A 14,474-nucleotide genomic window follows, 5' to 3' on the forward strand; every position below is an offset into this window, starting at 1 on the left:
TCAAACAAAGCCTTTTCCGCAACAGGGTCGTAATATTTGCCAGAATTGATTAGATCATCGTACTTGTCGACAGGAAGTTGTAGGACAAAATCTTGTAATGACTTTCCATGTGTCCGTAACACAGACTCAATTTCATGTAATGTCATATAGAGGGCCTTTTCTACATGAGGGAAACGTCTGGTATGAGATTTTTATTGTGCCTTTGAAACAATCCTGCAGCATTAGACGGCTCACACATGATGCAAATAAATGCAAACAATTGTCTAAGTTGTATTGGCATTTGATAAGTGGCAGCTTCTGTTAGGCAAGTATCCCATTCAGAGTCATCATCAGTTAACCCTCTTGCAATACATGCTTCTTGGAAAGTAGCAAAAAGGTTTCCTTCAGTTGTTCTGAGATCCTCAAAAGAGGTTGCACCTTTAACATTGAGAAGGAGAATTCGGAGAAAGTATTTTTCTCTAATGGACTAAAGTTAAACATTCTGCCAATTGTGGTTGTATGACCTTTGCTACGTGGTTTCCATTTAACATTTTTTTCATCCAATGTGTAATGTTCAGAGATTTCAATATATAAATATTGTTGGGCATTAGGATCTTTTCGATTCAGTTTAATCCAAGCAAGACGTTTAGACTTGGTGTTTTTCTCCTGCACAGCTTCAGCTTCTTTACCTGGTATAAAGCATATTGTATGCTTGTCCTCAAGGTGGACATTTAATCTTTCCACATGATCAGTTTGATGGTGCATTTTATATTCCCTGAGTCTCCAGCATGCTTCAGGTGCACTTACATATCGAGTTTCGAAGTAATTTTTTACTTCATCCCATTCCACCGTGGCTTCTTGTTCTGTGGCAGCAGTAACAAACTGGATATTTGCACGATCATTCCCTTTGTAAACGTATTTGAACAAATATTTTACACTTTGTATAGAACTGCAAATCTCAACGTTTATGTGGGCCTTGTATTTTAACGAAAGATAAGGATTGTAAGGTACAATCCATCTATTATCAACCCTGTTTCCACCAAGTTCAACAAAGTTGTTATTATCCCGGCGTTGGTATTTAGGGTATCCATTTACATTGCTATTAGTTTCGGAACAGAAATCCTTGGGAAAGCCTTTGGTACAGTTCCCACATGGTGCATTTGGATTAAGTGGACCACATGGACTGTGTATCATGCAAGATTTTACAGTTTCATAAAGCTTCGGATGAGTGTCTTTGTGTGGGAGTTCTGTACAAAAATGTTGTCAATTCTTTCTTTCTCCCAGGCTTTGTATTCCGGGGCCATAAATACCAATATGTGTCCGTGAGGGAGCCCTCTTTTTTGGAACTCAATTACCGTATTTTTCGGACTATAAGATGCACCGGACCATAAGGCGCACCTAGGTTTTAGAGGAGGAAAATAGAAAAAAAAATGTAAGCAAAAAATGTGGTCACGATGCACTGTAAAGGGGGAGCGGGTCTGCTGCTGACACTGGAATAGGGGTAATGTCCCCCAATTCTGATAATATCCCTCATCCTGGTAGATATGCCTCCCCCTTCCTATTATACGTAGCTCCCATCCCCATCCTGATATGCATGGCACCCCTCCATCCTGATATGCATGGCACGCCGCATCCTTATCCTGGTACATGGCACCCCTCATCCTTATCCTAGTATGCATGGCACCCCTCATCCCTATCGTGGTATGCATGGCACCCCTCATTCCTGTCCTGGTATGCATGGCACCCCTCATCCTTATCCTGGTATGCATGACACCCCTCATCCTTATCCTAGTATGCATGGCCCCCTCATCCTTATCCTGGTATGCATGGCACCCCTCATCCCTATCCTGGTATGCATGGCACCCCTCATCCCTATCCTGGTATGCATTGCACCCCTCATCCTTATCCAGTTATGCATGGTACCCTTCATCCTTATCCTGGTATGCATGGCCTCCTCATCCTTATCCTGGTATGCATGGCACCCCTCATCCTTACCCTGGTATGTATGGCCCCCTCATCCTTACCCTGGTATGTATGGCCCCCTCATCCTTATCCTAGTATGCATGGTCCCCCTAATCCCCATCTGCATCCTGTCTGCCCGCACTGATCTCTACATGTGAGCCGCGCATGACGTCACTGCCATGCGCGGCTCACAAGGAGAGATCAGCTGCCAGAAGTCACTGCTCCCCACGCCGGGACTGTGTGCATCGGGAGCAGTGACTTCATGCTCCTTAATAGCCGGCACACAGCGTAGCCGCAGCGCGGCTCCTGCTGCTGCTGGGCGATCGCGTGTGCCCGCTGTTAAAGGGCATGGAGAGGGGGGTGAATATTCATGCCCTTTAATAGCGGGCACACGCGATCGCCCGGCAGCAGCAGGAGCCGCGCTGCTTATATACTGTGTGCCGCTATTAATGAGCATGAATATTCACTGCTCCCCACGCCTATGGGCTATAAGACTCACCCCCCATTTTCCTCCAAAATTTTGGAGGAAAAAAGTATGTCTTTTATAGTCCGAAAAATACGGTACATACACCATACCATTAACATGTCCAAATCTGTGGTATGTGGTTAAGTCTCCAAGTAACAATTATAGTTTCATGTTAAATAATCGTGCTACTAAATCGGGCCTGTCGCCTGGTTGCTGACTGGGAAGTAAGTTTTCCCTGATTTCCCTCCATTTTGGATTGCACATTACTGTTACAAATAGGTCTGGTTTGCCATATTTCCTGACCATTGCCATGGCATCTCGGTAGTTTTGTGCCATATTTCTTGGACTTCCTTGGAAAGTTGATGGCAATATGACTTTTTTCCAGATAGGATATCTATGTCCATGAAATGGTGATTGTCTACGAATCAGTGAAGAACGTCATATTCTTCAGCTCTTACAGTACTTTGATTTTTGTGGACACAATTCAAACGGTTTGCCTCGGTTTTGCAATAGGCATCAACTATAAATTGGTGTGTCAGCTTTCCTGCATTAAGGAAATGGTTAAAAGTACCATCACGAATGGCAAAGTGGTATGAATACCATTGAAGTTGAGTCACATTTCCTCGACCGACTGTCTTTTTTAGTTCTGTAGTCCACCCAGAGTCCCCATAAGGGAAGAGCAAAGGGTAGCACATTGGGTCACAGAGTCTACTCAGGATAGATATATTTTGTAAAATCCCACTTTTTGGATGAATTGTAATGTCACGGTTTTCTGGGGGTGTGTAACGAGACTGGGAGGTGGAACCTCTGAGCAACTATACAAGGGGGCAGTCCTTGTAAGGAAGCGGGTGGCTCCCAGGGAAGGCGGGCAGGTAGTCACGGCAAGTGACAGGGACAGTCTCTGGGTAGAAGGGCAGGAGGACACGGCAGGTGACGGGGACAGTCTCTGGGTAGAAGGGCAGGAGGACACGGCAAGTGACGGGGACAGTCTCTGGGTACAAGGGCAGGAGGTCACAGCAAGTGACGGGGACAGTCTCTTGACAGGCGGGTGGTCACGGCAAGTGACGGCAGAGCCTCCAGGTAGGCTAGCAGGCAGGAAGCAGGTGGACGCTCCCAGGTGAGTGGGCAAGAGTCTCTGGACTGGCCGGTGGTCACAGCAAGTGATGGCTCCAGGTAGGCTAGCAGGCAGGTAGCAGAGAAGCGCTCCCAGGTGAGCGGGCAAGAGTCTCTGGACAGGCAGGAGGTCACAGCACGTGACGGCAGAGCCTCCAGGTAGGCTAACAGGCAGGTAGCAGGTGAGCGCTCCCAGGTGAGCGGGCAAGAGTCTCTGGACAGGCAGGTGGTCACAGCACGTGACGGCGGAGCCTCCAGGTAGGCTAACAGGCAGGTAGCAGGTGAGCGCTCCCAGGTGAGCGGGCAAGAGTCTCTGGACAGGCAGGTGGTCACAGCACGTGACGGCGGAGCCTCCAGGTAGGCTAGCAGACAGGTAGTAGGTGAGCGCTCCCAGGTGAGCGGGCAGACTGATCCATAGACAGACTGGCAGGGCTGGTAGGCAGACTGTCGGACCGCAGATAGATAAGAAACAGGCAGGAATCTGGCAGGTGACTGGCAGGTAACTGGCAGGTAACTGGTAACAGGACCTGAGGGCTGAAGCAGAGTTGAAAGGCTTTGCAACAACATTGCTCGGGCACCTCCATTTTGGAGGAGTTGCCTTATATATGGAGAGGTCCTCCGTCCATTGGCCGGGGACTCCTTAGGATGGCGAGCGCGGCCCCTTTAAGAGAGGGGGAGCGCGCGCGCCCTAAGTACAGAGGCCGGGAAGCAGCGCGCGCTGCCAGCAGAGCGGGAGGAAGCCGCCGGGCACGGAGCGGAGAGTTGAGGGGAACGGCGTCCCTGCCTAGCAGGGGGCAGGGACGCCGACGCTACAGGGTGTACCATCTGTGCTGTGGAAAATGGCAGCAATTTACCCTCTGGCAGTTGGAGCATTAATTCTGTCGGGGTGCATAGTATTTACATTTTCTCTCACGAAAGTCATGCTATATTCAATTGGCATTCGGTTTTCCAGATTTGCTTTTAGCATTTCTTCTTGTTCAAATTGCAACATATTTTTGTATCCTCTGGAGAAAGGATGGATATCTTCGAGAATTCTTTGTAGATTTTCCATAACATTAAGAATGCTTCCACTGTTGGCTGGATTGTGCATTCTTTCATTCAAGGCTTCAGCCGAATACAGAATATATAACTGAGAGTATGCTGGTGATTCACCTTGGTTAGGGTGCAGCGTAGATGTTGAATGGTAAATTTGCCCATGGATTCTGTAACAGAAAGGACCTGATCGCCTGTCAATTAATTGGTCAATTTGTGCGCCCATTGATGCAAAAGCGTTTGCACTATTGTATGATCTTATGTTTTCCATAAAATTCTTGGAGTTTGGTTCCGATCCGTTCATGTAATTAGTAATATAGGGATGCATTCACACTTCTTCCAGTTTGATGGTTCCATTATGACAACAGTTTGTTGTAATTTCATTTTGGAAATGGTTGGCATTACAAAATGAGCATTTGTTGTTCATTGGGCCAAGATAGCATGCCTCAATGTCATCTTCATTGAAGTTTTCAGCAAGCAAAGCAGTGTTGCGAAATCTTACGTTCTTACCCCAGCGGGCAGGTTGGTTAGTATGGGCTACTCTGTGTCTCTCAGCATTGGCTTTGCGATGCTGCTGGAGCTCACCTTCTGTCATACTCTCATGGGCAGACCTATGCCTTTCAGCGTCAGCTTTGTGCATCTGTTGACGCTTTTTTTGGGTGAGATTATGATGGGCAGCCCTTCTTCTGACAGTATTGTCTTCACGCTGCAATTTAAGGTGCTGTTTTTTAACCCTACTTCTACAAACCTTTTGAGCTTCAGCCTTTTTTGATTTTTTTGCCTGAGTTTCCTCCTCAGAAAGAACTTGCTGGCGTTTGGGGGCCATTATTATGGAATTACAGAACGAATAAGGTTGTAAACTTTAATTAAAATATTTAGATTTCAGATTCCTTAGCAGTTGATACCATTTAATGGCTAACTGCAAAGATGATGGCTACTGGCTAACACGGTACAAAGATATATGTTTAAACTTTTATTGGCCGTTTTTTAATTGTATTGTGTATTTATATATATATTGATTGCTCCGCTGACGTATTTTATATATATTCACTAAAAAGTGTCTGGATTGCTCCGCTCATGTATTTTATATATATTCACTAAAAAAGTGTCTGGATTGCACCGCTGACGTATTTTATCTATATTGACTTAAAAGTTGCTGGATTGCTCCGCTGTCGTATTATATATATATTCACTAAAAAGTGTCTGGATTGCTCCGCTGACGTATTTTATATACAGTACAGACCAAAAGTTTGGACACACCTTCTCATTTAAAGATTTTTCTGTATTTTCATGACTTTGAAAATTGTACATTCACACTGAAGGCATTAAAACTATGAATTAACACATGTGGAATTATATACTTAACAAAAAAGTGTGAAACAACTGAAAATATGTCTTATATTCTAGGTTCTTCAAAGTAGCCACCCTTTGCTTTGATGACTGCTTTGCACACTCTTGGCATTTTCTTGATGAGCTTCAAGAGGTAGTCACCGGAAATGGTCTTCCAACAATCTTGAAGGAGTTCCCAGAGATGCTTAGCACTTGTTGGCCCTTTTGCCTTCACTCTGCGGTCCAGCTCACCTCAAACCATCTTGATTGGGTTCAGGTCTGGTGACTGTGGAGGCCAGGTCATCTGGCGTAGCACCGCATCACCCTCCTTCTTGGTCAAATAGCCCTTACACAGCCTGGAGGTGTGTTTGGGGTCATTGTCCTGTTGAAAAATAAATGATGGTCCAACTAAACGCAAACCGGATGGAATAGCATGCCGCTGCAAGATGCTATGGTAGCCATGCTGGTTCAGTATGCCTTCAATTTTGAATAAATCCCCAACAGTGTCACCAGCAAAGCACCCCAAAACCATCACACCTCCTCCTCTATGCTTCATGGTGGGAACCAGGCATATAGAGTCCATCCGTTCACCTTTTCTGCGTTGCACAAAGACACGGTGGTTGGAAGCAAAAATCTCAAATTTGGACTCATCAGACCAAAGCACAGATTTCCACTGGTCTAATGTCCATTCCTTGTGTTCTTTAGCCCAAACAAATCTCTTCTGCTTGTTGCCTGTCCTTAGCAGTGGTTTCCTAGCAGCTATTTTACCATGAAGGCTGCTGCACAAAGTCTCCTCTTAACAGTTGTTGTAGAGATGTGTCTGCTGCTAGAACTCTGTGTGGCATTGACCTTGTCTCTAACCTGAGCTGCTGTTAACCTGCGATTTCTGAGGCTGGTGACTCGGATAAACTTATCCTCAGAAGCAGAGGTGACTCTTGGTCTTCCTTTCCTGGGGCGGTCCTCATGTGAGCCAGTTTCCTTGTAGCGCTTGATGGTTGTGCAACTGCACTTGGGGACACATTCAAAGTTTGCCCAATTTTTCGGACTGACTGACGTTCATTTCTTAAAGTAATGATGGCCACTCATTTTTCTTTACTTAGCTGCTTTTATCTTGCCATAATACAAATTCTAACAGTCTATTCAGTAGGACTATCAGCTGTGTATCCACCTGACTTCTGCACAACACAACTGATGGTCCCAACCCCATTTATAAGGCAAGAAATCCCACTTATTAAACCTGACAGGGCACACCTGTGAAGTGAAAACCATTTCCGGTAACTACCTCTTGAAGCTCATCAAGAGAATGCCAAGAGTGTGCAAAACAGTCATCAAAGCAAAAGGTGGCTACTTTGAAGAACCTAGAATATAAGACATATTTTCAATTGTTTCACACTTTTTTGTTAAGTATATAATTCCACATGTGTTAATTCATAGTTTTGATGCCTTCAGTGTGAATGTACAATTTTCAAAGTCATGAAAATACAGAAATATCTTTAAATGAGAACCTGTGTCCAAACTTTTAGTCTGTACTGTATATATATATATATATATATATATATATATATATATATATATATATACTGCTCAAAAAAATAAAGGGAACACTCAAATAACACATCCTAGATCTGAATAAATGAAATATTCTCATTGAATACTTTGTTCTGTACAAAGTTGAATGTGCTGACAACAAAATCACACAAAAATCATCAATGGAAATCAAATTTATTAACCAATGAAGGCCTGGATTTGGCGTCACCCCCAAAATTAAAGTGGAAAAACACACTACGGGCTGATCCAACTTTGATGTAATGTCCTTAAAACAAGTCAAAACGAGGCTCAGTATTGTGTGTGGCCTCCACGTGCCTGTATGACCTCCCTACAATGCTTGGGCATGCTCCTGATGAGGTTGCGGATGGTCTCCTGTGGGATCTCCTCCCAGACCTGGACTAAAGCATCCGCAAACTCCTGGACAGTCTTTGGTGCAACGTGACGTTGGTGGATGGAGCGAGACATGATGTCCCAGATGTGCTCAATCAGATTCAGGTCTGGGGAACGGGCGGGCCAGTCCATAGCTTCAATGCCTTCATCTTGCAGGAACTGCTGACACACTCCAGCCACATGAGGTCTGGCATTGTCCTGCATTAGGAGGAACCCAGGGCCAACGGCACCAGCATATGGTCTCACAAGGGGTCTGAGGATCTCTTCTCGGTACCTAATGGCAGTCAGGCTACTTCTGGTGAGCACAAGGAGGGCTGTGCGGCCCTCCAAAGAAATGCCACTCCACACCATTACTGACCCACTGCCAAACCGGTCATGCTGAAGGATGTTGCAGGCAGCAGATCGCTCTCCACGGCGTCTCCAGACTCTGTCACGTCTGTCACATGTGCTCAGTGTGAACCTGCTTTCATCTGTGAAGAGCACAGGGCGCCAGTGGCGACTTTGCCAATCCTGGTGTTCTGTGGCAAATGCCAAGCGTCCAGCACGGTGTTGTGCTGTGAGCACAACCCCCATCTGTGGACGTCGGGCCCCCATACCACCAGTGCTCCTCCTGTTCCTCCTTGCACAAAGGAGGAGGTAACGGTCCTGCTGCTAGGTTGTTGCCCTCCTATGGCTCCCTCCACATCTCCTGGTATCTGCTCCATGCTCTGGACACTGTGCTGACAGGCACAGCTACCCTTCTTGCCACAGCTCGCACTGATGTGCCATCCTGGATGAACTGCACTACCTGAGCAACTTCTGTGGGTTGTACTGTAGACACCGCCTCATGCTACTGTACCTCTAGGGGTGAGAGCAATGGCAAAATGAAAAAGTGACCAAAAAAACAGCCAAAACAGAGAAATGGTCTGTGGTCACCACCTGCAGAACCACTCCTTTATAGGGGGTATCTTGCTAATTGCCTATCATTTCTACCAGTTGTCTGTTCCATTTGCACAACAGCAGGAGAAATTGATTCACAAACACTGTTGCTTCATAACTGGACAGGTAGATTTCACAGAAGTGTTATTGACTTGGAGTTACATTGTGTTATTTAAGTGTTCCCTTTATTTTTTTGAGCAGTGTATATATATATATATATATATATATATATATATATATATATATATATATATAAAAATGCGAAATTGGTAAGGGTGCTTTGACTGACTCTGAAAAGTAAAAGATTGTTACAAGTCTTACAGAGATATGCAGCACTCTTGAAGTTGCTAAGATATTGGAGAATGCTCACAGAACCATCAAAAGTTTTATTGCAAATAGTTATCTAGGGGTAATATTTCTCCTTGCGGAGAGTGTTAAGCACGTCAGGTGAGGAGACTTTTAAACCCCTGGATACCGGTCTGATGCCTCTCATCCAGCCAAACCAGAACTCACACTTTGCACTGACAAGGGGCAGTACCCCGAAACACAGTGTCTGCAAATTGAGTTTCTGGTATTGGCTTTTATCCTAAGTCATGTGATAAGGCTCGTTAAAGGGTCACTATTGACTTTTAGGATTGCTACTTCCTGTAGGTGGCACTAGAGTTCTAGTCCTCTTCCTCTCTGAAGAGACAAATTGCAAATAGTTAAGTGTCAAGAAAAACCTTGTTGAGAAAAAAAGATGCACATCACCAGACAAAGATTTGAAGCAACCAGGAACCCGTTGCCCTCCAGTGCTGTCATATTCCAGAACTGCAACCTCCCTCGTGTGTCCAGAAGTACAAAATGTTCATGCTCAGAGGCATGGTGGGTGGAGGTGGGGTATTGCTATGTGTTGGAATGACTAAAAATTAGCTAATTCGAAGTTTTCAGGTTGAATATGGACTCAATATCAACTCCCAAATAAACTACCAGTTTTTAAAAGACACTTTCTTCAAGCAGTGGTACAGGAAAAAGTCTGCAACTTTCAAGAAAACCACGATTATTATGAGGACAATGCTCTACCGCATGCATCAAAGTACTCCACTACTTGGCTAGCCATTTCTTGGCCTACTCTTGACATTTCAACTTCTGTGACTTGTTCAGTGGTGGTTGGTTTCAGCCTCCCTTACCTCGGCCATGTCCCTGAGCACTGAACACCTTGTACTTCTGGGCACTCCAGGGAGGTTATAGTTCTGTTACACAACAAACCTGAATTGTGCATATAATATATGTAAAAGTATGTAAGTTAAAGACGACATTCGTCATAAACTATGCAGTGGGGCAAAAAAGTATTTAGTCAGCCACCAATTGTGCAAGTTCTCCCACTTAAAAAGATGAGAGAGGCCTGTAATTGACATCATAGGTAGACCTCAACTATGAGAGACAAAATGAGAAAACAAATCCTGAAAATCACATTGTCTGATTTGGAAAGAATTTTTTTTCACATTTTGGTTGAAAATAAGTATTTGGTCAATTACAAACAAGCAAGATTTCTGGCTCTCACAGACCTGTAACTTCTTTAAGAGGCTGCTCTGTCCTCCACTCATTACCTGTAGTACTGGCACCTGTTTGAACTTGTTATCAGTATAAAAGACACCTGTCCGCAACCTCAAACAGTCACACTCCAAACTCCACTATGGTGAGGACCAAAGAGCTGTCGAAGGACACCAGAAACAAAATTGCAGCCCTGCACCAGGCTGGGAAGACTGAATCTGCATTAGGCAAGCAGCTTGGTGTGAATAAATCAACTGTGGGAGCAATAATTAGAAAATGGAAGACATACAAGACCACTGATAATCTACCTCGATCTGTGGCTCCACACAAGATCTCACCCCGTGGGGTCAAAATTATCTCAAGAACGGTGAGCAAAAATCCCAGAACCATAAGGGGGGACTTAGTGAATGACCTGCAGAGAGCTTGGACCAACGTTACACAGGCTACCATCAGTAACACACTACGCCGCCAGGGACTCAGATCCTGCAGTGCCAGATGTGTCCCCCTGCTTAAGCCATTACATGCCCGGGCCCATCTGAAGTTTGCTAGAGAGCATTTGGATGATCCAGAAGAGTATTGGGAGAATGTCATATGGTCAGATGAAACCAAAGTAGAACTGTTTGGCAGAAACACAACTCGTCATGTTTGGAGGAGAAAGAATGCTGAGTTGCATCCCAAGAACACCATACCTACTGTGAGGCATGGGGATGGCAACATCATGCTTTGGGGATGTTTCTCTGCCAAGTGACCAGGACGACTGATCAGTGTACTTGAAAGAATGAATGGGGCCCTGTATCGTGAGATTTTGAGTGCAAACCTCCTTCCATCAGCAAGTGCATTGAAGATGAAACGTGGCTGGGTCTTTCAGCATGACAATGATCCCAAGCACACCGCCAGGGCAACGAAGGAGTGGCTTCGTAAGAAGCAATTCAAGGTCCTAGAGTGGCCTAGCCAGTCTCCATATCTAAACCCTATAGAAAACCTTTGGAGGGAGTTGAAAGTCCGTGTTGCCCAGCGACAGCCCCAAAACATCACTGCTCTAGAGGAGATCTGCATGGAGGAATGGGTCAACATACCAGCAACAGTGTGTGCCAACCTCGTGAAGACTTACACACCTCTGTCATTGCAAACAAAGGATATATAACAAAGTATTTAGTTGAACTTTTGTAATTGACCAAATACTTATTTTCAATCAAAATTTGAAAAAAAAATTCTTTCCAAATCAGACAATATGATTTTCAGGATTTGTTTTCTCATTTTGTCTCTCATAGTTGAGGTCTACCTATGATGTCAATTACAGGCCTCTCTCATCTTTTTAAGTGGGAGAACTTGCGCAATTGGTGGCTGACTAAATACTTTTTTTCCCCACTGTACATATATCTGCCGGACACATCTTGCTGCTGAGACCATTCGGGAAAACACTACAACCAATTAGAGAAAATTCCGAACTACATGGTCGTAAATAAATATGAAATCACTTAATAAACTAAAAAACGTTTATTGGACAAATGGTTGGTACTATTGTGGCACTGAAAAGACGGGTGCACACACTGCACAAAAATGTAAACAACAATAGGAGAAAAAAACAGTCTAAAAGAGATGTAAGACCGGAAAAGATCAATATACAGGAATACACAATGGGTAGATTTATGTGCTCAAAATATACATATCTCTTAAAAGAAATTATCCTATTACAGATTTTGCATCAACAAGGTCGATATATACATGCAATTCAATATGGTATTATAGTGTCAATATTAAGTACATCAACTAGATGAGTATATTCAAGATGTCTCAAAATGGTGTTTAAAGTGCTAAAGAAAGATGCACAAGGTATGTATATTCATAAGTCTCAGTATACTTATATAAACTAGAGGACCTTGGTTCAAAGGTGCCAATGCTATATATCACAGACTAGGTGTAGCATCAAAATAGAAGCATATGTACATGCTGTGAGTCGAAATGGGATCAGGGAAGAAAGCTAATATGTAAGGTGTAAACATCACAAGGGATACAGCTCATATGTGACTGGATGTAACTGTCACGCAAGGGGTGGAAAAGACTAAGTGCAACACGGAGAGAAGAGGGGGAGGAAGCTCAAACACTAGAGAAAGGGGGAGTGGAGACCCATAGGCAGATCTAATAACACCCTACCTACCCTACCGTCCCTATATTGGTTCCACACCAATCGCCGAGCAGGACACTAAACCCTAAATATCCCTAGAACTTGACCCTAGATAGGCAGGGGGAGGGGTGAGCACTGATCAGGCCCCACTACAAACTAAAGACAACAAGGTAGAAAAACAAAGGGGATTAACTTAGCTTGAGCATGTTGAGGAGAGCTATAGGCTCAAATACTTAGTTAACCTCAAGACATAGGAGATTGAGAGAAAAGACCCAAAAAGTGTATTATTTCACCATACATAAGGTTGTTTAGATCAAAAGATGGCTGCTATTTCATGTTTCATCACACCATGCTCTGTTCTGGGAGGAAGCTGCATTCTATAGAAAGACTAACCCACCTTGATGACCTCATGGACTACGACCCCTGATGACCTCATGGACTATGCCCCCTGATGATCTCATGGACTACGCCCCCTGATGACCTCATGGACTACGTCCCCTGATGACCTCATGGATCACGCCCCCTGATGACCTCATGGACTACGCCCCCTGATGACCTCATGGATCACGCCCCCCTGATGACCTCATGGACTACGCCCCCTGATGACCTCATGGATCACGCCCCCTGATGACCTCATGGACCACGCCCACATGGACTAACCAATCAATACATCTGGTTATTCACATTCTGGGCTAACCGAGCCCACATACAGTGTTTATATAAGTCTATGTTCGGGTTGAATAAAGACACTTGGAGCTGTGCCATAGCTGATCAAGGAGAGCTTACATCCGACTATGTGTGTGTCTGATGTTATTCTTTCTTGCATGCACTTGATCATATCCATTAGGCCAGGAGCAGGCAACTAGTGAACATACCAAAGTGTTCACCATAACATTTTTGGCGCCCAACGTTGCCATCCACAAAATGGCTGCCACCAGAAACAGCACATTTGCCATCCACAAAATGGCTGCCACCAGAAGGAGCACATGTGCCATCCACAAAATGGCTGCCACCAGAAGGAGCACATGTGCTATACCCAATTTTCTCTATACAAGCTTTCAGAGACTCTTTCCCATGCCCTAGCAGTAGACAACAATCCATTATCTTCTAAAGTACCTTTTCTTTGTTTTAAGACAGTCTTCCACTCCAGGGGCTGTAACCTCCCCCCTTCTGGCATTCCACACAATTTCATAAGCTTTTTACATTGTTTAACGTGACTTTTCCCTTCACGAGTCGCGACTAATGCACACGGGTCTAACTTGCCATCTTAATTTGGCATAGTGCCAATACGACAAAACTTCATTAATTTCTCCATCTTTCTCTATATAGACCAAGATAAACAGAAAACAAACAATAAGACGGGGGAGGATGACTCAAACCTGAGATTCTAAAGGAAAACTGAGTCTGCAGCACACACTTTCTATCTGTCTCCCTCCTGCCACGTGGTCCCTGTCTGATTTCCATATATATATATATATATATATATATATATATATATATATATGTATATATGTATATATATATATATATATATATACATATATACATACATATATATATATATATATATATAAATAAATAAATAAATAAAACACCTCGTATTAATCCAATTAACAGGCCCCGCACCGAGTCACTCACTCTAGGCTACGTGCCGAAATTCAATTTACTAGGCTCCGGGCCGAGTCCCTCACTCCAGGCTCCGTGCCGGTACCAGGCCGAGTCAAATCACTCTAGGCCACGCCGAGTCCATCACTCCAGGCAAAGTACCCCTACTTTCTCCACCAGAACGGAAATCGTATCACAGGCGACAAACGTGAACTATACCACAGACAATATCCTTTTATTTCTCCAGATACCGCTCAAAAACCCACTTGCTCCCTTTAAATACCAGTCAATCTCCCCTCAACATGACACAAAACAGGCAGCAGGCAACTGAGCATGTGACGGTTCTTCCGAAATTAAAATGGCCAGCAGTGGAGAGACCCTTCTGCCGTCTTACAGATACCTATAAAACCGGACACAGTCAGGCAATCTGCACAGGATACCCCGAGGAACACAGGAAAAGACTACAGATTATAA

At 44.3% G+C, this 14,474-nt stretch overlaps 1 pseudogene; it reads right to left on the bottom strand.

The window, feature by feature from the left end:
• Positions 1-333: 333 nt before the first annotated feature.
• Positions 334-4,610, bottom strand: LOC141156373 (uncharacterized; annotated as a pseudogene).
• Positions 4,611-14,474: the final 9,864 nt, after the last annotated feature.

This window comes from Phyllobates terribilis, unplaced genomic scaffold (genome assembly GCF_046119375.1).
Source record: "Phyllobates terribilis strain yellow unplaced genomic scaffold, ASM4611937v1 Scaffold_1__5_contigs__length_1240528914, whole genome shotgun sequence".
NCBI classification, from domain to species: Eukaryota; Metazoa; Chordata; class Amphibia; order Anura; family Dendrobatidae; genus Phyllobates; species Phyllobates terribilis.